Below are 24,778 nucleotides of genomic sequence, written 5' to 3' on the forward strand. Positions count from 1 at the left end.
ATTTTCTATCCTTGGTAAAGGACTTGCTCCTTAAATAGTTGCCTTATTTCTAGACTGAAGAAACTGTTCTCTCTTTTTGAATACTGGCCCTAAATAAACTATAGCATCCTTCTTTCCAAAATGAATTAGAACATCATTCTTGTTCTTTCCATTCCAAATCTAGGTTTTATGAGCCAGGGCCAGAAACAGATTATTCCATATATAACAGGAAAAACATTTTCTATGTTTCCTATTGTGATTTTTCATATTACATTACTAATCTGTTATCCCATTTTCTGAGAATATGGAATGAAACAAACAGAAGCAAGTCAGAATCCAAGGACTGGGAATAACACTCTTTTTTGGCCATATTTAACTGTACTTTCACTCACACAGTTCTTTTGCATCCATAGAGCACCTGGGCCCATTGGCATTATTTTTCTCTGTTGTGCTATTATTTTTTTTAAGCATGAATTTTTGCTTTGGATTTAACAAGCTGTAAGATTTCTTCCTTAACAGTACAGTCATAATTCTGTTCTTGAGTGTGGCAAATAGTTTGGTATTTTATGAATATTCCCTCTTTCACAGAAGCCTCTTGGGGTTTAAATGCTTCACATTGTGGTTTCTGAATCTCTCCTGATGTAGCTACTCCCACTACCCACTCCAAATCTACCTCTCCACAACAGAATAAAGTAAAAAAAAAAAATCCAGATTCAAGTAAATGCCAGTTGCTTATTAAACATCTGAAATGAAGTTTATGTTAATCCATTTGAAATTCTCAGTTTCAGGACTCCTGGGCCCCAGCTCAGAAATAGTGAGCTAGCTGTGAAAAGCCCATTAGTCAGATCATTTGGGTTCCTGTTGAATGGTTTTACCACTTAACTGTAGCCTGGTATGATAAATCTTAATTCATCTTTCCAGGAGTTGTTGGAAGGAATCATAGGGTTATAGACTGGAAGATACCTGAGAAGTCATCTGTTCAAATCTCTTTGTTCTGCTGGAGAAAAAATTAGACACTAATGAGCAACTAAAGCAATATGCCCTTCTGAGTATTTTAATTATGTGTTTTTCTGCAAATCACAGCCTCTTTAAGACCAGGTTACTGTAGCTGTTAGATGAAGTACTGGACTAAATGACCTCTCAGATAACTTCCAGCTCTGATTTCATCCACACACAGATCTAGAGCCATAAAAGACCAGCAAAGCCTTCCTGTCCAACCCCCTCATTTGGAGGGTGGTGATAGCTCAAGGTCATAGGAATTGTAAGAGGGAATTAAATTGGTCCTCTAATTCCTAATTCTGGAAAATGGGCTGCCACTTGAGAAGTAATTCCAGTGTCTTCCCAATCTTCATTAATGATCTTTCCTACCTCCTAGAGAGACAGACACACCTCTTTTCCCCCTCCATATTTATGGAAATCACCACTTTTTGCTTGGAGTTGAGCAATTTACCTCCTCCCACACAAAGGACTATGCCAGGAGCCTCTAAAAGCTGCAAATTGTCCCTGTTCCCTCCTCTTATGCCTCCCCCTTTTCTATTTCTCCCTCCTCAGCTTTATCCCTTTTCCTCCTTTCCAGCTCTTCAACAAGAAAAAGTCTTTAAGGAACCAATTCTGAGCAATTCTCGTTTCTGCAGTCCCGCGGTCTGGAAGATAAAGAGTAGAGGAAGCCAATTCATCCATCCCCATCTCTGTCCCTAACCCCTCTCCTTATATTTACCCTTATCCTAGGTCCTATCTGCGGCCCCGCCTGCCCCCTTTAGGACTTATACAGTGGAAATCGCTGCCCTCTAGTGTCGGCACCTGGGAGCCCGGGAGAGCGCCCACCGCTCAAGAGTTTTTTGGGGGAGGAGGAGATTCCCCCTTTTTCAGCCTCAAAACTGGAGGAGATTGAGTAACCCTGAAGCTCAGATCTCCGGTTTCTTCCACTCTCTTCTGGGACCGTCTTTTTTCCTCCACCCCTTTTTCCCTTTCTAACTATTTGGATCAGTATCAGGTTGAGCTCTGAATTGCCACTACCTGCGAGGTGGGTTTAAAGGACTCCTTCCCTCTGACCTCCTCCCCTTCCTTCTCCTTCTCAACAGTACCACACTAAGAATCAGGAGGAGACTTGCAGGAGCCTATTCCCCTGTTGCCTGGGGTGTTCCGCTCAATGCTGAGTGCTCTCAGTTGGGAAGGATTGGGAAGAGTGTGTGTGGGGAAGGGAGAGGGAGGTAGGGTCCGTGTGTGTGTGTGTGTGTGTGTGTGTGTTGTGTGCGTGTGTCTGCCCCCGTCCTTCCCTACCCTCTAGTCCAGAGATTATTGTATTCTAGGAGCTAGACAGAAGAGAAGGCTTAACAATTTCCAGGCATTGGGTCGACAGGCAGGAGTTGTGAGAAGCGGAGCTTTTCCTCTATCTCTTTTTATAGAGGAGAAAAGGGGACGAAAGAGAACAGCTGGAGCGAGTCTTCGGGAGGCCCCCCACTATCCTTGCTGCAGCTGGCTAAGCGCTCACCATGCAGCCAGGAACTAACTGAAGACACGGTGGGATTCGGAGCCCGCTGGTCCTTCAGGTGAGCAGCACGCCGCTTCCCTAGGCATAAAGTTGTCCTTTTCTCCTGATCCAGATTCTGGGACTCAGGATGCTTACCCTCCATTGGAAATGCTTGGTGGGGTAAAGATGATGGGAGCAATACACCCAGAGGAGTGGAGGCAAGTCTCCAATTCTCCAAAGCGCATCCAGAGTATGGTGAGAAAAAAGAGCCTGGAGAGGGTGGGGAAGGGTACTCGAGCGTTTGAAAAAGTACTGGTCTTGAATGCGTCGGTGTGCCCAGACAGCTGTGCCATCTGTCCGGACCCTATAATGGCATGTTTCATTGTTGGCAACTCCTCAGTTAGTTACTAAAGATTCGGTTTTCCATGTGAAAGAGGAGCTAACTTTCAATGACTAGATACATGGGTGGATGAATGTGTGGGTAAATATTATAGATAAATAATGAATGTACATGTAATTCAATACTTAAGTATTCTTTTAAGATTCCGGGAATTTAGATTGGTTATTCTACTTCTAAAATAAGTTGTGGAATTTTTGCAGGGAATAAAGGATGGAGGGGTCAGCAAATAAACTTAGATTCAAATCTTGGGGTGATCCATAGCAGCCTCCAGGATTGCAAAAGAAAAGATACAGAATAAGATACAGGATTTGCCCTTGGTGATGGAGGTGCATGGGGCAGGGAAGTGAAGGATCTGGGCCAGAAAGAAGGCATCAGGACATAAGTTAAAACTGTAATTTCTTTGGGTTCAGGTTATTCTAACCCAGTACTGCAGCTAAAGTAAGGCAAGCAGGAGAAAAGAAGTTCAATGAAAGTGTTGCTGGTCATTTGTAACACACACATATATGTATATATACATAATTGTATTGTTTTATGTTGATATATATGTTTATACATTTTCATAGAATCATAGATTTAGAACTGAGAAGAATCTATGCAGCAATTTGAGTTCACCTCCTCATTTTACAGATGAGGAAACTGAGGCATGGTGACATGTCACTTGCCTTAGATCACACTAAGACAGGAGTAGACCCTGGGTCTTCTTTACTAAAAATCCACTAAGTCATGCTGCCACCACTTCCCCCCCCCAAAAAAAAGAGGTTTTATCAGTGTCAGAATTATCTTTGTAAGCATTAGTAAATAGGTGGTTTCATTAATAGTTATGGCCCCCAAATGCACCCACTGGTGAGTGATGAGCCTTCTTCATCCTGGTGGAGAATAGATTAAAGCTATTTAATATAAATGGCTTTCCCCCAATTGAGAGACACAGCTTCTTTAACCCACCTATACTTGAAGAATTTTCTGGGTAATAAGATCTGTCTGTGTTATACAATCTTCAAGAACTCAGTATCACCTCTCTACCATAAAAATACATTCAAGTAGAACTAATAGGAACTTAGGTATTAAAAGACAACCTAATATTGCCTTACTTGAAAGGGACTTTGCTTTCTGCATCCTAAGATGCTTTTTACTTCTCTACTGCCTGTTAACTGGTTCTCCTCATTAGGACACAGGAGGAAATGGCCAGAATATTTAGGGTTAGGTAGCCTTCGCTAAATGATTTGGGTTGTTTTTCTTTCCACTTTCCCAACACATTCTCACATATTTTGTGTAAACAATTTCATAGAAATCATTGTTAATACAGATAGCTATAATTTATATGTCAAATATAAAGAGCCACATTTGTTTTTCTTAAATCAGTTGCATCACTGATATAGTTTTTTTCAATAGTGTATATAAAGGGAAAACTCTCAAGAGGGGATGAATCTCTGACTACAACTTTACTTGCTGGGCACATATGAAACATCTCATGTAGGGAGACTGAATCATGCCATGATTATTTACAACCTTTTCCTAGAGTGATTATTTTTCTGCTGAAATAAATGTGTTCCCTCATCCAGACAATGAAGGGGTGGTATCAGAATTCTGAGTTCTAACATGCCCTGGAAGCAAATGTTTTGGGTAAATGAATAAAGACATTTTGAAATACACTTTGCAAATATTAGAAAATGCTTCTTTTTCTCTCTTCTCTCCCTCCCATCTAAAGCAGAGGGTGTCCCAAAAGCCTTAAATAGTTTAAACTGCACTAAGACTTTTAGAAAACCCTGTTTTTCAGACCAATGAGATTACTGAGCTGAGAATACAAAATGATTCCATCAGAAGATACTCCATTTGCTTTTCCTACTTTACTTAAAGCCAAAAATATCGCTGCTTTTCAAAATCACACTGTATCTTCAAATAATATTTGACAATATGGAGGAGGAACAAATGTATTGACCACAATGTTATATGTATTATATTATCTTCAGAGATTTAAGGAGAGGTGAATGTAAATTTTTATGCATTAACATAGACAGATAGCATGAGTTGTTCCATCACCAATATGGAGCTGCAGAAGTTGCCTCAGCTCTCATCCCATATGCAGAGGAAACATTACAATGGAGGTTACTAAATCAGCAGACCTAAAAATTGAAAATGATCTCAGAATTATTTCTATATCTGAGTAAGATTGCTTACTATGTACAAAATACTATATGCAAAACATACCCGGTACTAAGTGCTAGGTTTGCAAATATGAAAATAATGTCTTGCGAGCTCACAATCAGCTTCAAGGCAGATGAAAAGGTTTCATGATCCTTAGAATGAAGTGGCAAAGGAGATGGTATTTCCTATTCTTTAATGCCATTACTATTGATAAAATCATATCAGTTTCTGATGTTCACCTATTTGACAGGTCCAAAGGTTTTAGTGATGACATTTTTCTTTTCTGGATTTTCAAAAACTGTGTCTATATCACCTGCAGGAGTATTTGTCAAGCCACATCTCCATGAGAGTTGTCAGTATCCCTGGGTACTGACTGTGGGAACTGGGTTGGAAGCAGGATCAGTTATCTAAGGGATAAAGTCACCTACAGACCTCTTGGGTTTACTGGTCAGTCATGGCAGATTGTCAGCATTTGGTATTGGTGATGTCAAGGAATAGGGCACTCTTCCTACAGTGACTGTTTCCCTTAAACAAGGCTACAGGATCCAAATATTGCTATGTCCAAGATTCTTGGGGTCAGAGTTATTAAGCCTGAAAAGCTTCAAGATTTCTAGTAATGTGCATCTCAATTGTCCCCAGGGAACCCATTCAACTTTTAAGTGACTCTCTCAATATTTTTTCCCCTTAGGAGCCTTTAGATGGTAAAATGAATTTAGTATTGGATCTAAAATCAGGAAGACCTGAGTTCAAATTCTAAATTCTGTACCAGTCATACAAACTGTGTGATCCTAGACAAAACATTTAAATTCCTTGTGCTTCAATTTCCTCATATGTAAGATGAGAAGGTTGGACTCAATGATCTCTTAGACCTTTTCAAGCTCTAAATTTGTCATTTTTGTGAGTATTACCTCCAGAGTTATAAGACCTGAGTTCAAATCCTACCTTTGATGTTTGCTTCCTGTGTGATTTCGGTCTCAATATCTTCCTCTTTAAAATAAAGGACATTGAAGTGGATGTCCCCTGAACTGCCTTCCAGGTTTATATCTATGACTCTTCAAAATTGTAAAAAAGAGAGAGAGAGAGAGGGAGAGAGAGAGAAAGAAAGAAAGAAAGAAAGAGAAAGAGAATATGGTTCAATCCCCTGCTGTCCCGTGTATAAATGTCGAAACTACCCATAAGTGTTTGCTAATGCTATTCAGTCATTTCAGTTGTACTCAGTTCTTTGTGACTTCATTTGGGGTTTTCTTGGCAAAAATACTGAAATAATTTGCTATTTTCTATTCCAACTCATTTTACAAATGAAGAAACTGAGGCAAATAGGAATATGTGACTTGCCCAGAGTCATCCAGCTAATAAGTGATAAGATTAGACTTGAATTCAGGTCTTTGTGATTTCACATTTGGACTCTATCCAGAGTGCCACCTAGCTCCTCTCCCCCAATATAAATAGTCATCTCTTATTTTTCTGGAGATTTTCAGGGATAGAGATTCTACAATATATAGTGTTGCTCAAAATATTCATGTTACATTTTAGAGTTTTTTTTCAATATCACCAGAAAAATCACCCTACATTCCAAAAATAATATCATAGAATATTTTAGAACCATGATAACCTCAGTTTCCATTTCTCCTTCCATATTTTGCATTATTTTTATAACTGAGTTTTCTCCTGTTTCTTTTACACATGTAAGTATATGCTTTAGCATTTCTGTTGTTTCAGAGAACCTTTTTACTCAAGAATAGATATATTTGTTCTTTCCCTTTCTGTGCTAATAAAACTCATGTAAAACTCTTTTGACTTTTGATTGAAGGCTACAATAACCTTCCTCATTATTGTTTAATAGTTTCAATCACATTTTACTCTTCATGACCCCATTTGGGATTTTCCACATCTATATATAAAATCTTCCTGGTTTATAACAAATGTTCAATTATATCACAGTATATAATTTTCTTAATGATTTAACAGTTGTTATTTTGTTTTTATTCTAAGAGATGCTAAATAAAATATGATTGTCCTTTGTATTCGAGGACCAAAATGACATCACTATGGCAGGGTATCCAACTGTGGCTGATCAGACCCATATGAGCTTGGAAGGCTCTACCACAGGTCAGATATAAGGAGTTCATATGAACATTTTGAATGGAGAGGTTTCTAAATTTATAGATCTCATGTTCTTTTTGAGCTACTGCAATTCTGCTTTGCTTATAAACCACTGTACCTTCTTTGATGCAGGGGGGAAATTGTAATAATTGTAGCAATAATCTCACTTTTCAAGCTTTTATCCTACTCAGCAAATCTCAATAGTTCTAATTATAGGATCAGAAGGCTAACCAGAATCCACTTGCACTTATGTCTTCAACACCACAATAAATTAATTTATTAATAATATATTATTAATAAGACTAGAAAAAAAAAGTCTATCATAGATCCAAAAAACCAACACTTATATAGCTGGATCCAATTAAGAATTAGCCTAAGTGGTACAATGGATAATGTTGGACATGAAGGGAGTCAGGATCAAATTCAAATTCTGTCTGACACTATTCAGTTGTATAATACAAGGTACTCAATCTATCTCAGCTTCAGTTTCCTCATCTGTAAAATAGGAATATTAACAATATCTCCCTTAAACAATGCTTCCCAAACTTTAAGGCACTATAGAAATGCTTACTATTAATGATTGATCAGACTACTAATAGTGAGTAGACAGTTTCTAAAAGATCTAGGTATCTCAGGAGTTAAAGGAAAGAAATTTATGAAATCTGGCATGAAAGAAAAGTTTTACAACAAGAAAAAATACTTTTGGGGGGGTTGGGAAGGGAGGAATAATGACTGATAGTTCAAAGAAGCAGCATCTATGATTCTCAAACAAGTTTCTTTTCATGGTACCAGACTAGTGTACCCAATTAAATTCAAGTATTATAGTTCATCTAAAGTTTTTTTTTTTCCCTACTGTATAAATAAGTAATAGTTTCCTAACTATTGTAAATAACATGTCTTCTAGGCTCAATCTTTTATCATCCCCCCATCAATGTCAGGCAAATGTTAAAGGATGAATAGAAAAGTGTCTCTGAATTCCTATGGAAGCTATCAGTGTAAATGTATAACCACCAGTGGCAAAATTTCTCATCCTGCATGAAGAAAAGCAAGACATCTAGTATCTCAATAGTTACGTTAATACATTATAAAGGGACAGCACATGTACCTCTTCAAACGATACTTGCTCCATAACATTTCAATTAGACTTGGACATAATTATATCAATTATATGATAAATTTATGATATATTTTAAAAGAATATCAAGTTTTGCATAATAGATTTGCAGGTTCATGAGCAAGTATCTTTTTATTATAACATATTATGCAAATATTTGTTTTTTTCCATAAATTAAAAATAAAATTAGTAAATTTTTAAAAATAAAATGCAATGAAGGTTATCACATTGTTAATTCTTAAGGGCAATCCTGTCTATTGTTTGTTATTGGGTGGTTATACACCCAAGTACATTATTGCCAACAACTTTTCTTACTCTTCTATTCAGCTTGAGTCAACGATGCTTCCAGGAAAAGGCAATTTTTCTTATTTTTGGAAAAGTTCTTTTTTTAACCAGAAAGATCTACAATAAAAGCAAGTGCCTATTTTAGAATTCTCTGTATGCGGTTTTTTTTCCACTAGAGGCAAAGTGGAGATCATTTCTTAGACCATTTTTCAGCCCTTCTTGTTAAGGTACTCATGTCTCATAAAACAGATTGTTCTTTAAAGGCATAATACATACATATATGCACATGCAGTACATACATATGCCTATGAACAATATACATATTCATGTGGATGTATACATAGCTATATAGTACATATGTGCATACCTATGAATATGGGAATGTTACACGTGTGTGTGTGTGGATTACACACATATATATATATATATATATATATATATACACACTATATATTATATTGGCCACAGTGGTGGTATAATTGAAAATGTATTGGTTCTCGAGTTGAAGAACCTGGGTTCAAATCTTTAATTCTCCAATAAATCAATAAAATCAAAAACTTTTATTAATTGCCTACTAAGTGCCAGGTACTGTGCTAAGCACTAGGGACACAAAAAAGAGACATAAGACATTCCCTATACTTAAGGAGTTTATAATCTAATGTCCTTTACTCCCTAAGTAATCTGAGGCAAGTTAATTTCTCTTCCTGGGACAATTTTCTCATATATAAAACTGAAGGATTGTGTTTGAGGTCTGCTCCTTCCAGCTGTAGATTTATGACCCCATCCTCCATCCCTAAATGCCTCATTTTCTTCAAAAGACTTTGCCTCCTTTAAAGAGATGGAGGTAGTCTGACTTAAACTCTTTCAACTTACTTTTCTTCTACCTTAGGATTTTTTCCAAATCTTCACCCATCATCTTCTCCTTCGTCTCAACATCCCTGTTTTCAATCTTTACCCATTTTTATGTCCATGAGTCTATCCCTTCCTTCTAGAATCTAGCTCTACTGATCTTTCCTGTTTTCCTTTAAGACTTGTTTCTTCTGCTGCAATGATTCCTTTACCTCTGCTATGAACATGTTCAGGTATCACCCTTTTTAAAAAAAACCAACAACAATGACTCCAGGACTCCTCAACTCTGCCAGCCATTTGACCATCTGCAAATCACTTGACTGCATCTCAGATTCTTCTACTGTAAAATGAGAATCATAATAAGTGCATTATTACCCCCTTATAGAACTGGTATGAAGGCAGTGCTTTATATATCTTTAATAAAAGATACATATGCCATTGTGGCTCATTATTCATTTACTTACATATTTATCTTCAATAGTTTTTGAAAAAAATATTGCCAGTCTATGCTTCCTTATCTCCCTATTCATGTTTAATGTAACAGACAATAATAGTCATATACTCTGGCTTCTACAACTTTCCTATGGAAACTACTATCTCAGATATCACAAGTGACCCTCTAATCACAAAATTTAGTGATTATTTCTGTTTGCTTTTTGATTTCTAATGCATTAAATGCCTTATCGTTTATATTTTCTTTGCTGGCTTCCAAAGCATCTTATTTTCCTGTTTCAGTTTACTCTTACTGACCACTTCTTCTTTGATCCTTTCCCTGGCACTTTTCAATATTTTTTGCCATCTTAAATAGTCATATTACTTTGAGTTTTAAGATCAGCTCTCTTTTCTTTCTGAATTCACCTGCTATATGATCATCATCATTTCCATGGTTTCAACTATCACTTTAGTGCAGCTGATTATTAAATGTATACGTGTGTGTGTGTCCCTGGTTTTTCTCTTAAGCTCTAGATCAGCATTGCCAAATGGTCCCTGGATATTTGAACATATCATGAGAAATGCAATGATTTTGCATAGTAAGGAGCAAAAGAAACAACAAAATCCAGGTCAACTTTTGAGATCAGAAGACCTGATTTCAAATCCTGGCTAACAATAACTCAAAAAATCCTATCTGAAACTAGATATGCCAAAATTGAATCATCTTTTCTCCCAAACCTGACATTCCTCCTGTCTTTCCTCTTCCTGCCAAGAGCCTCACTAGTCTCCAGTTTGTTACTCACCCTTACAGTGCCTCTTTTGACTTCTCTCTCCCTCATACATGCAAACACAAGAACCAATTCCACTCTTGCCATTTCTACCAACACAATATCTCTTACATCTGGCCTCTTCATGCACTAAACTTAAGTTCAGTGCTCCAGGCTACTCTCTAAGTTTATAAATTGTAAAGAAAGTACTTACCTGCTTTGAGAGAGAGGGTTTTTCTCATATGGAAGGATAGCTACAGGTTCGGTTCATTTCCTTACTAGTTCCCTGAAGGCATTTTCTTATTTTTCTATACCACCACTAAGGGACTTCACTGCTAAATCTTTGAGAGCCTTTCCCCTTACTTTTTACCTTACCTCATAGTTTTTGAGGGTTTTGCACACTTGGGAAATTTTCCTTGAATATAAAATGTACTAGCAATAGGCTATATTCACCCTGATAAAAAGCTACATATTCACACATAGAAGCTCTGTTTCATGTGTTGTTCTATCTAAAGTATTCATCTCCATGGGATTAAGATGATGATGAGATTTTTTTCACTAGAGGTCAGCTAGGCCTTGGAGAGCAGACACTATCTGTTGCCAGTACTGTATTAGAAATCTTTCTAGCTTAATGACCATTAGATGCTAAATATTTGTTGAATGAATATTGACCAAGAAGTCCATTGAGTCTGAAGTCCAGAAAGCTATGAGTTAAATGCAATGCTTTTTTCCAGTTTTCTCTCAATGTTGTTTAAGTCAGTTTGCTCTTTCCTTCAATTAAATTTCTTTCAAATGTAGTTCTGGTTTTTACGAAAGCATCATTATCCCCTAAGAAAACATCAATGATTCTTTGGCCTTTGCTCTACCAATTTCCTCTAATAAAAGAACTTGTCTAATTTTTTTTTACTTTATTCTTCTTATAATCCTTATATTGCTATGAAATTTTAAAAAAAATTAATAGTTGAAATTGAAGACCAAAACAGATTATTTTAACTGTCTGGAAGAAAATGCCATGTCTTGGATCAGTGGTCAGAAGCAGACAGAGACTGGAGAGAGAGAATGTAGACTTCCCTAGAGCCAAGATGGTATAGCCTGAGCCAGGAACAGTCTGACTTAATAACAAGTATTTTAAGTATCACCTGTGTCTCAATCACTATTCTTGCCACTGGGGTAAACATGAAGTTTGTTGAGGCAATTTGTTGAAGGTCACACAGCTAAGAACTATTAAGTGTCTGAAACCAGATTTGAACTCAGGTCCTCCTGACTTCAGGACTGGTGCACCACCTAGCTGTCCCCATGTCTTCTGAGTTCAATGCATGAAATTTAGATAAGATATAGACCTTTCCCTTGTTTTACTTAGAATTTAGTAGGTCAGATAATAGACATTATGTAATACATGACTCAAATGGTTGGATAAAGGTAGATAGACCAGAGATTTATTAAATAAACTCTAAGAAAGGTTTTGTCCTAAATAGGAAAAAATGGGCTCTATACATTGATAAAAGATTATAATGGCTGTCCCCTCTACTCTATTGTCTAAAGGAATGAATATGACTCTGAGCTCTCAAAGATTATAGCAATAGTGTGGAATGACTTGCAAAGCTGGAAAAATTTCTAATACAATATTGGTAACAGACAGTGTCTGCTCTCTAAGGCCTAGGCAATCTCAAGAAAAGCTCCATCAGTACCCTGATCCCAAGGAGGATCAACATTTCAGATGGAACACTACATGAAACAGACCTCCTGTGTATATGTAAATGCCTAACAATGTATAGTTGAAATCTTATATAGCCTCGTGCTTGTTTCAGTACCTCTTATATTCAAGGAAAATTGCCCAAGTGCATATACCACTCAAAAACTATGTAGTAAAGTAACATAATTAAAGATAAAGGCTCTCAAAGATTTGGGAGTCAATTCCCCCATGGTGGTATAAAAGGTAAGGCACTTTCGATTCTCATTTCCAGTGAAAAAAATTTCATTTTTTCAGTATAGTTTAACCTTTTTTAGGACCAATAACAGATTGAATAATAAAATGAACCATTTTATTTTGAATTTTTAAAAAGGCTCTTTTCCTTTAGAAACTTGGGCCCTCACTCTTTCCTCTTCTTTCTCATAGCTTCTTCTTATAGCTTTCTTTCAGTAGATATATGGTCTTACTTTTTTGGGTATATTGGGTTCAGGTAGTAGTTTGGAACAAATCAGTGAGGCATTTATTAGACATTTACTATGTAAAAGCATCATGCTTAGTGCTAGGAATAGAAATAAAAATGCAAGAGAATCCCCATAAAAATGTATAGAGTTTACAAATATAAAGACAGAAACCACAGATATTAAAGGTTTCAACTGCAGTCAAATGGAAAATTCCTAGTGCAGCAGCAAAGCAATTGATAATGTCTCTTCTTAACATCATTATTAAATGTCAGTAATCCCAGGGTTCTTGGGTTGTGGGAGCTGCCTTCCTCAGAGTCTAAAAGGAGATGGTAGTTAAGGCAGTGATGATGGTTTGACTTGCCTGGCACATCTTGTCTCCTATCTATCTCTCAAGATAGATACCTTTCTGCTTCAGCTAGGTTGGTTTATTACTATCCTGTGTATGGCAGTTGATGAGCAGTTGGTGGGGATGACTGTCCCTTTTTCCACAAAAGTTGCTTCCCCATATGGTAGTCTGAGGAAAGGAGAAATACTGTAACTCCAAAGATCCTGTGTGTATCTATTTGTTGGTGGCAATTAATGAGCATTTTGTGATGATGATGAGGAAGGTAGGCCCTCTTTTTATAATTATTTCTCTTCTCATTGATGACTGGGAAGCTGAAATAGAAACAGGATAACATTTGATTGCCAAATTTAGAATAAAAAGACCTGAATTCAGAGAATACATTAGGTATTTTACTAAGCTGTGTATCTCTGGACAGATCAAATAGCTTCTCTGAGCCTTTGCATTGATGGATGGATTAGCCACACTATTAAATGTGAAACTTATAAAACACATAATTATCTCTGTTTCCTCATATATAAAATATGGATTAAAATGTTGCCTTCATCACAATGTTGATCTGAAAATCAAATGAGATGATATATGTAAGGGACAGGGATTATAGTATATTATACACATTAGTATAGAATATTCTCAAATGAAGAAATTCTTATTTTAATGCTGGTTGATTCCTTTTCTGCCCCTTGGAGAGTTATCTAAATTATTGAGCAATTAAATGGCCTTCACAAAGTCATACTGTCAATATGTATGAGGGCAGAATTTGAATCCAGTTCTTTCTTTCGGTCTCCATAGATGGTTCGTTATTCAGCCTATAATATATGTAAAATGCTTTATAAATGCTAAAATTTTAATAAAATTCCACAATTATTATTATCTCATCAAACCAGTGACAAATCTATTAAGTATAAAGGCAAAACTTGACATCATGAAACATGTATGGTAATTGAAATTATATTGCTCCAAAGTATACCTATCAGAGCAACTCATGTGTGGTACTGTTAGAATGTCTATATTTAGTCTTTCATACTTGTCTTTTGAGATTTATGAGCGTGCAAATTTAGTCATCTGTAATGATTCTTTGAGACGGGAGATAGTAAGTTTGGTACCACTGGAAAAAGTATTGGCTGTAAAATCAGAAGAAGAGAACTGAAATTCTAATTCTACCATTTAAAATTTTTTTGGGAAAGAAGGTTAACAGCCATATTTAAGACTAATGTGATCTGTGTCAAGTCACTTCAATTCTTTGACTCTCAGTTCCCTTTTCTATACAATTACAAGAATTGAACTAGAAGACCTTGTTTCTAGCGCTAAGTGTATACCTTAAAGATTTCCACAAAAGAAGCAAGCCAGTTAATAATAAATTTTCACTTTAAAAAGCCATAATCCTCTGTATAGCACCTTTTAAGTCACACTAGGGAAGGTCAAGTGAATTGATCTAAAAAACCTAGGGGCATTTGGACTAGAAAAGGAGGAAGAATCAAATTATATTGGAATCATATCCAATAGATAAAGCTACAACTCAATCTCCAGAGAAGATAAATGTAGCCATTATTTAACCAATAGAGAGATTCTGGCTTTTTGATGAGGTAATCTTGAAGCACAATAGGAGAAGAAAAGGGAGGTCACTAATCATTTGAAAGTTTCCCTCTATAAACATATCCAATGTCCAATCACCCAGGTTTTTGTTTTACCTCCAAGCTTGGTGCAGGTGTACCTGGGGTGTTCCATAGTGCTATTTGGAAATGCTGAATGTTTTATTTGTGAGACAGGGTCTCCCTCTGTCTTATATGAATATTTTCTTCTTCTATCATAGAGAAGACAATGTCAATTAGCTAATAAGTTGGAATTTTTCATCAAGAAAAAGGAGGGACAAGGCAAGAACTGAGGGGATGGTATTTTTAGAGCAGAAAAACTCTGTTGCAAGGAAGTCCCATCCTAAAAAGAGATTTTTCTCCCAGAATACTCCAAGTAGATATCCATATGGCAAATATTTCTAGACTGAGAGGTTTTGTTTCAACCTCCTTCCTTTGTTCTTTGCCCCTGCCACCTCCTCCACTATCCCCTCAACACACACACACACACACACACACACACACACACATACATACACACACTCACATAGCAAGTTAAGTAGGTTTCAAATATAGGTTTTTCTTAGCTCCAAACCTGCTATACCATATTATAACAATGTGTTAATAAAGTATCTTCATGAACTGCTATGACTGCAAAAAGTCTATGTTTTACAATAATAATATAAGTTATTAATCCTTTATACCTTGCTGTTTCTGCAAGCTTATATTTTAGTTAGTAGGCATAAGACTGGGGTAGGGGGTATCCTTAGAGATCCCTGTATTTCACTTTCTTGGAATGAATAGAAGGGGGAGAACCTAGAAAATCAACTCACATAAGTAGAAACAACCAAAGCAATTCCATTTGCTTTTTCAATCACTGATGCAGGTGAAAAGAGTGAGGACATGTGGTTGTATCACTGCATCCTTCTATAAAAGATATTTCCCTTAGTGTTAGTTCTTTGACTTTGAATGTTGGTATTACCAGTCATGATGATAATTATTATTAACAGTAATAATAACAATAGCACTTACATAGCAGTTTCAGGTTTGCAAAGCACTTATAAATATTATCTAATTCAATCTTTTTAACGATCTTTGAACTAAGTGTTACTATTATTTCTATTTTTATATGTGAGAAAACTGAAATAGAAAGAGATTAAGTGACTTGCTCAGCATCACACAGTTAGTAAAGGTTTGAGATTGCATTTGAATTCTGGTTTTCCTGAATCTAAGTGCAGTGTTCTATGTGCTTTGCCACCTAGCTGCCCATAAAATTTAAATAATATTTAAAATTATAAAAGAAGCCTTGAGTAACAAAGCTTGGGTGCAAAGAGGGTGGAAGAAATTCTGGCTTCTTTGCTAATAAGCATGTGATCCTAACAGCTGAGGGGAAGGGACATTTCAATGACCAGGACTACAGACCTTCTGTGGATACTTTTGGGTTCAGGTTGAAGAGAGAAGACAACTCTGGAAAACATGTCCCCAAATTGAGGGCAATGAAGGAGAAAAAGTCCTAAAAGAACACAATGATAGGGGGAACCTATAGCTTTAAATGTGTCATGTCATTCAGAAATATCTCAATTTTTTATTGTAGTTTTCATTTAGAAATGGCAAATACAATATACAAAACATTTTGCTAAATACTATGGATATGCAGATTTTCTTTAATCAGCATAATTCCTTCCCACAAGTAAATTATATGATAAAGGAATAGAAGAGAGAGGTAATCCAGATCAATACAATACAAGAGAGTATGAGATGGGTACAAAAGAAAAATCCAGACAGTTATTTAAGAACTTTTCAAGCAGGAAAGGACTTCTTGCAATCTGCATGTTGAAAAGTTTAGGCTAGAAGAACTTGGACTGGATTAAAGTAAGTTTTGATGCTCTGGAATGAAAATTTGTAACATAAACATTTATAAATACTATTTTATTCCTCTCCATCACACCTCCACTTCCAAATAATCTAGTAAAACTTAAGTATGTTAATATTTGTAATGTCAAACAAGGCCATAGCTTTTATTAAGTTTTTTTTTTATCAGAACTCATTTAATTTTCTGATTATTCTGTTTTAAGATCACAAATTCAGAGCTAGAAAGGTGACTCCTACACATCCTTTCATTTTAAAGATGAGGAAACTGAGGCAGCAAACTGTTAAGAGATTTATAGAGAGTCAAACGGCTAGTAAACTTTTGAGTGGGATTTGAATCCAGGTCTTCTTGATTCCACACCCACTGTCCTATCTATTACAGAGTCTTATTTTAAATCTGTTTTAACGTGACTTTTAGATTTAAAAATAAGAGGGGTCAGAACAAAAACTTTTACATTTATATTCAGGAGAGCCAGCCCTGTCATATTGAAATCATGTTCAGTTGCACAGATTCCAAACAATTATAGTAATTTAATCCACCTATAATCTTTGAGTCACAGGAACAAATTTCTTACACACCTCAGAGACCTTGCTTGATGCAGGGTAGCATTAGGGGGAAAATGTATCAGACCCATTCTGTGACTTCTTCCATGCAAATGAATTGAGGGAGCTGAAGTACAAGATCTCTAAGGTCCCTTTCAACTTTCACCATTCTCTGACTGTAAGAATGAAAAATGTAATGAGCCTAATGACTTGAGAGGAATCATAAGTCTCATTGCTCACAAGTGTGTTTAATTAGTTTTTTAGCTCAGTGACTGAAGGGAATAGTTCTATGTATGATTTTTTAATGTCTTGATGAATGTAATATTTCTGTCTTGTATCCTTCTATAGAAAATAATTCTTTGGACTAAATTGATCTCCATTCAATTAGCAGAAGTGATGATATTTATGCATGTCATACACATACCAAATCCAGGGAGGTTTTGAGTGACTTAACTTGGGTCTGACCAAAGTATTCTTTCTTTCATTCAGAAGAAACAGATTTTGTTTTATATTAACATGCTTACCAAATTGAGCATAGCATGGCATAGTGGTTGTATTCCTGTGGATAATAAAAATAACTCTTGTTGAAAATGTTTTGACTTTTGAAAACAAGAAAAGACTCAATTACTTTTATTAGTATTAACTACATACCCAAGGGTAATACAGAAAATGTAACTGAGTATTATTTGAAGAATTAGGAACTCTGGATTTTAAGCACTAATTTCCTGGGTAACCTTGAATAGGTCACATCAATTCTTTGTTAATCTTTTTCCTTATCTATAAAATGGGAGGATTTATTCTGATTTCACTTAGCTCAGAGGATTGTTGCGAGGACAAATTGATAATAGTTATGGGGAAATATCATGAAATAGAATAAAAATAGAAATAAGAACTGAATAGAGGCTTCTTGAAGGCTCCTTAAGGTTTCATTGTTGTCTTTATAGCACAGTACCTAGAATGTGGCATATATTTAATAAATGCTTGTTGAATTAAAGTGAATTGCAAAATATGAATTATTATGTGTAGTGGTGGTAGGGGTGGCCAATTTTTATTCTACTTTGTCATCCTCCTACCTCACCTTTCCCTGAGAAGTCAATGGATGAGTATGATTCACAATGATCAAAACCTGCTCTTATTAGACACCTTTTGTATAAGGGTTTTATAATAATACATTGACAGACAGCATGGAATAGTAGTCAAGAAAATCTGTGTTTATTCTGCATGCATTATATGCAGGATGCATGCAACTTGACAACTTTTCAATGTGCCTGGAGTAACTCTCAAAGATGATAAATTACAGATAAAAAAATAAAAATAAATAAATAAATTATAGATAACTTGTTATCTATATTAGTGAAAGGAGTTTCTACATTGTGCAGTTCCTCACCTTATTAAAACCATTGGATGAATATAATAATAGTAATAATACATTGCAGATTCATCTTGTTTTACATAGTAAGCTTGTTTTTGAACATGTACACATACATTAGATTTTTATTAATAAAATTATGCATGTCACTCAGAGAGAGGACTGTAGGAACTGAGTAGGGATCATACCATAGTATTTTCACTCTCTTTGTTGTTGTTGTTGTTTGCTCAAATTTTGTTTTATTTCTCATTTTTTTTTCCTTTTTGATCTGATTTTTCTTGTGCAGCATGATAATTGTGGAAATATGTATAAAAGATTTGCACATATTTAACATATATTGGATTACTTGCTATCTAGGGAGGAAATGGGGGGAAGAGAGAGAAAAAATTTGGAACAAAAGGTTTTGCAAGGGTGAATGTTGAAAATTATCTATGCATATGTTTTGAAAATAAAAAGCTTTAATGAAAAAATATAAAATTCCATGTCAAATGCATGCAGGGAGATTCTATTTAGGATTATGCAAAATAGCCTTAAAAAGGTGTCTTAAAAAGGGCCAATATCCTCATTTAATAAAGAAACTAAGGGTTAAGAGACTTGCACTAGTTCACAGAGGGAATAAATAACAGAACCAAGATTTAAATCCAAGATTTTTCACTCCAAATCCACTACTCTCTCTATTTCATCAGGCTGAGAACATTACAAGGAATGCTTTTGTGATTTAAATAAATATTTTTTCAGAATAATAGCTTGCATTTATATAGCATTGTAAGGTTTGCAAAGCTATTTACATATGCTACCTCATTTGGCTGGTCTTTTGTAATGCAAAAAAATTATTCTTTGTCACATTAATTTGGATTGTAAGATATTGTATCAAGTTCTTCTCTAAAACCCTTTCAGTTCTAAATACTATAAACCTAAATATGACCTCACTAAGGTTGGACGGACCATAATGGCCACCATAATGGTCACCAATGACCACTGGTAGTATATATGCTAGATTTTCAGTGTAGATTATGAGTTTGAATCCTGGATCAATTATTACTATCTAAATGATTTCAAGTATATCACTATACTTCCCTTGATCTGTTTTTTCATCTGTAAAATGATGCTAGATTAAATGGTCTCAAAGGTCAATTTCGGTTCTAAAGATCATTTTTTGCACTGTTATTATTACTACTCCTTTGACACAAGCAAACTCATCCAACTTTTTATCTATTAAAAAAACTCTATATTAATGCTAGCTATTTTTATTATTTAGAAGTTGGATATGTTTTTCTAACTGTTAGTTGTTTAGTTATTTTCAGTCATTACCTTATTTGAGGTTTTCTTAGCAAAATATTGGAATGGTATGCCATTTCCTTCTCCAAATCATTTTATAGATGAGGAAACTGGGGCAAATAGGGTTGTGACTTCCCCAGGGTCAAATACCTAATAAGTGTCTGAAGCCAGATTTGAACCTAGGATTTCCTGATTCCAATGCCTTGCACTCCATCCACTACGCTACTTAGCTGCCCTTCTAGTTGTGTACTTTTCTTTTTTTTTTTTCATTATGTAATATAGTATCCTCTGTCCTTCAGAGAGTGAGAAACAATTAAGATAAATAACATTAAGGTCTGGGTTTTTTTATTTTTATAAACCCCTCATAAAAATCTCAGAAGTGATATGCAAAATATATTATTTTCCATATTTTTTAAAGATGACTTTGTATCCAAAAATGGTGTTGCCTGAAGTTGCCTTTTCTTTCCACTTGGCAAAGAAGTAAAAAGTTTACCATAAGTAGTTTCTATGATTTTTGCATCTCCATTGTAATAATTTATTTATATCAGTTCAAAATTTTTTTTTCTGGAAGTAGAGATGATTCAGGTCAATATCTTTGCCTTTTGTTGCTTCCCAGCTTGGTTCACTGATGACTTATTAGGTCAAGTTGAGGTTCTTAGAATTACATATATTATCTTCTGATCTTGGGACTTTATTCTAATTTGATGATTATTTATTCCTTTTTTACTAACTTGTTGTTGGTCTAATTGTACACAAACTGATGATTTGAGTATGACTTTTATATCAGCAATCAGCTTTTTCGTGTTAATCAAGGTATAATCATTTATTTTCTTCAGTGATCTTGCTCAGGACTGTCTGTGTATAGACAGTCTATTCTCTTCTTAAATAAAATATTCATTATATCCACATGTGAGACCCCTGAAAAACTACCCCTTTTTATTTTTCAAACCCAAATTTTATTTTCAGATCTGATTTTTGCTTCTTTTCTTGTGCCAACTTTTTTACTGAAGTCACCTAGTATCAATGTATGCATTGACTTGGTTTCATAAATCTCTTTATAATTCTTCCTAAAATTCCTCTACCTTTTCTTCCTTTGCCATAGAAATTAACTCTTACACTCCAGTTATGCTGATGGTGATCTTTTATCTTATGCTAAAAATGAGTCCTGTATAATAAGATGACCTAATGTTCCATGAATAATGTTTGCTTCTTCTAGTCTGTGAATAATGAAATCAACTCTGCCATTTCCTTTGTTTGCCTCTCCAAGAGGCACTTATGAGCCATACTTGAATAATTTTGTTTTTATCAAGAGTTTATCAATATATATGTGTGTGTGTGTGAATTCTTATAGTTCATTGGTTGATAAAGTTCTTGCAATAAAGTTAATGTTTTTAGATGGCTAAAAAAAAAACCTATGTAATTCTTAGACTCATTGGTTTAGAATTGGAAGAGACTTTAGAAGTCATTTTGCAGATGAGGAAACTAAAACTTAGAAAGATGAATAAGAATGACTTTCTCACAACTAGTCAGAATCTAAAGAAATGGAAAGATTTACATGAACTGATACACAGTGAAATGAGTAGAACCAGGAGAAAATTGAACATGGTAATGGAAAAATTATAAGATGATCAACTGTGAATGACTTAGCTATCTCAGCAATACAGTGATCCAAGACAACTGAAAGATTTATGATGAAAAATGCTATATATTCCCAGAGAAAGAATTAATAGAATCTAAATACATATCAAAGCACTTTCTATACTTTATTTTTTCTGTTTTCTTTTAAATTTTAGTCTTTTTATAATATGACTAATCTGAAGATATGATTTACATGACTACACACATACAACCTATATCAAATTATTTGTTTTCTCAATGAAATGAAGAGAGAAAATTTGAAAGTCAATTTTAGAAACAAATATTAAAAATTGTTTTACATGTAATTAGGGAAAACAAAATACTAAAGAAAAAAAGGAAACTAAGGCAGGATTTGAATTCAAGTTTTCATGTCCTCCATTCCAATGCTCTCTCTCCTCTATTGTATTTTACATCTTTTACTTCTCTTTGTGGCCATCATCCACTTGTGAAAGTATATGGCAAGCAAAATGGTGATGAGCCTTTCCTTACTTAGTTATGTTGTTCTCAAACAGATGATTCAATCTGTAACCAGGATATTCTTAAAGCCAATATTATGGATTGGATATACCAGAGATTATGCCCTACTGACATAGCTTTTGAGAACTCAAGGTCACTTTCATATCATGATGAAGTAACAGAGTAGAAATCTGTAGAGGTATTATTTTGGAGGAAGATTACCTGGATTATTCTGATAAAACTGTTTTGGACAAGCATGATGAGGTCACTTACATAAATGGGTTATTACACATTTACATTAGTGTTTCCTTGGATTTAGTAGTACCATAGTACCTAGCTCATTAATTCATCTGGTCTATAATTTGTTTGTACATTGTTGCTTACATGTTGTCTCCCCATTAGACTGTAAGCTCCATGAGAACAGGAACTGTCTTACCTTATATTATATTCTCAGCCCTTGACATGTACATGACTGTAGATGATACACAGTGGGTATTTAATACAGGTTAATTCTCTGACTCATTGACTGACACCACAAATCACTGACTTCTCAGGGAGAAAAACAGGGAAATTCTTTTTAACAGCCCTTTAAAATTTTATTTTTTATCACAAATATTCTATATCATTAAACCAGAAGCTAGTTATGAATGACTCAAATCATTTAGTTACCAGGTAGCAAAATCATCTTTGCTTTCAGTGGATGTGTGTGTATATGAAAGCCAGCTGTTCTTTTTTAACTGTAAACTAGGATTCATGTTTGACTTTCTGAAAACCTGACATGATAAATGAACATACATAGACTCTATGAGGTTTTTCCCACAAGAAATGAATTCAATACCTGAATGCACATGAAATAAAGTGTTTCCTAATTACAAATACTATATTCAAATTGTCATTCTCAGAATTTAAGAAGCAGATCTTCTCTTTGAACTGCAGCCAAATTCAACCATCTTGCTTCAAAAAATGGATACCACTTACCTTGTATTATAATATCTTGCTAAATAAAGGCCATGCTTTATTTTAACCTGTATTTTTAGATAGTGGTTTAAGACAGCTAAAATACATGTTACTAAAAGTGCCCTGGGCGTACTTTGTGTGTGAAAGAGCTCTTGAAGGCCTCACAGTAATCTTCCTTAGAAAGGTTATGAAAAGAATATATGGCATGGTGGGAAAAGCCTTCGAATATGAGCCAATACCTAGTGATGTGATCTTGGATTTAACAGTAAGATGATGAGTTTAAACTAGATGACTTCTTAGGTCTAAAATTTGTAACAATTCAAAAGTTTGAGGGACATAATTTCTGGAAATTTAATCATTTTATAAATAAGACTAGCATATTGTTAGTAATGATGTCAGTAGCATTCTTAAATATTAAAATCCCCTTAAGGTGGTGGACTCAGAGTTTACCATGATCTTAGAAGAGTAAGTGCTTAAAAAATGGGCAATCAATTCTAATTGGTTAACAATTATTGGGAGGGAATGAATATTGTAATGGAAGAGATGTTATAATGGGCGCTTGGGGAGTATATCATTTGGATCACCCAAATCGTGCTCAAAAAGACTTACTCATTCACCTGTCTGACAAAAGGAAAAATCAACATTTTCCTAGCCTTTTTTGAGCAAACACAAATCCACTCATTGACCGAAACTTATAATTTTGTTTACTATTTTTGATTAGATTTTATCCTGGGTAAGTTTTAAGCAGGATGTCCCACACTAGTTGATTTCTAGATGAGGAAATAGAAGAGAGGAAAAACCTTAGTTATTAATGCAATAGAGAAATAATCATTTCTTTTAGATATGGCCTCAATCAGAGACCTGCTCAAGACCTTAGCTTAAAAAGGCCCAGGTCTTCCACTGAATCCAGGGTCATCTCCAGTCGTCTTGATCTACATCTTGCTAATAGATTCAGAGGGCTCTGGAGAAGAAAGTAAGACAGATGACCTTATACAACCTTCCCACACTCAAATCCAATTCACTTGTATGTCATAGCATCACCTCCCTGAAGTCATGGTCCTCTTCAAGAACAAACAACAACAACAATCACATTGACAATAATACTTGGCAAACTGAAAAACCATGATCATACCTAAGGGAATATGGTAGCAAAGGACATTGTCACTTGTATATATTTTTCCTCTTGTGAACCACTTTCCCACACTGAAGTAGAGTGACAAGTACTTTACACAGATGAACATTATTTGAGGCAAAATTTACTGCCCACTTCTGCTTTTCTTGAGTGCCCAGAATTACCCATTTGCTTCTTAATAAACCACTCCTATCATTATCAAAAGGAAGTTTTCTAATGTAAAAAGTTTAAAACATAATTTCCCCACTGGAGTGGTCCACTTGTTGATGGATTTTAGAACACTAAGATAGCTACTCCTGCAAAACCTCAGTGATACTTTTCAATATTCCAGCACTGTCAGCTCTTACACTAAAGCAATGGAGACCAAAATTTGCTTGACCTAACACTAGCTTGCTCACACATATCATTAAAAATATAATGATGTAAATAATATCTAATAAATGTACATATTTTTGTTTTGTAGGTCTTTTTTGGCTTAAAGAAAAGGTTGCCTACAGTGAACAGGTCAACTGTAAAGTCTCAAAATCTTCACTTTCCTTTGTGCTTTTAAAAGTACAGCCTCTGAACAAGCGTGTTGTGTTCTTCCCAGGAAGCACTGTTTTTTAAAACATCAACTAGTTCTAATCAAGGTAAGAAATTATATTAAATTGTTTTAGCTTTGAAATGAGGCTTTTGAGAATCTTTTCTCATTACCATCATGTAAGTGATATGTTTGCCACTGCAAAAGAACATGTCCTAATATGTCATTTCTATATATGAATCATTGTTGTCATTGATTTTTTAAAAGGCCCAATAAGAATAGGAAAAAGCTGTTCTGCATAAGGTATTTTAGTTAAACAGATGTGTTCTACTAAGCTGATAATGTTATCCATCTTAAAACACTTATTTCTACATATATTTATATTCTTGTGAAAAATGTATTATAGATGG

General features: G+C 35.0%; 1 long non-coding RNA gene across 1 annotated transcript; it reads left to right on the forward strand.

Moving 5' to 3' along the window:
- Positions 1–1,480: 1,480 nt before the first annotated feature.
- Positions 1,481–24,471, forward strand: LOC127559444 (uncharacterized). The gene is made up of 3 exons (XR_007953132.1): positions 1,481–2,002; positions 2,385–2,528; positions 24,312–24,471. It is a non-coding gene; the product is annotated as an uncharacterized LOC127559444 (long non-coding RNA).
- The last annotated feature ends 307 nt before the right edge of the window (positions 24,472–24,778 follow it).

The sequence above is a fragment of the Antechinus flavipes genome, chromosome 4, assembly GCF_016432865.1.
Source record: "Antechinus flavipes isolate AdamAnt ecotype Samford, QLD, Australia chromosome 4, AdamAnt_v2, whole genome shotgun sequence".
NCBI classification, from domain to species: Eukaryota; Metazoa; Chordata; class Mammalia; order Dasyuromorphia; family Dasyuridae; genus Antechinus; species Antechinus flavipes.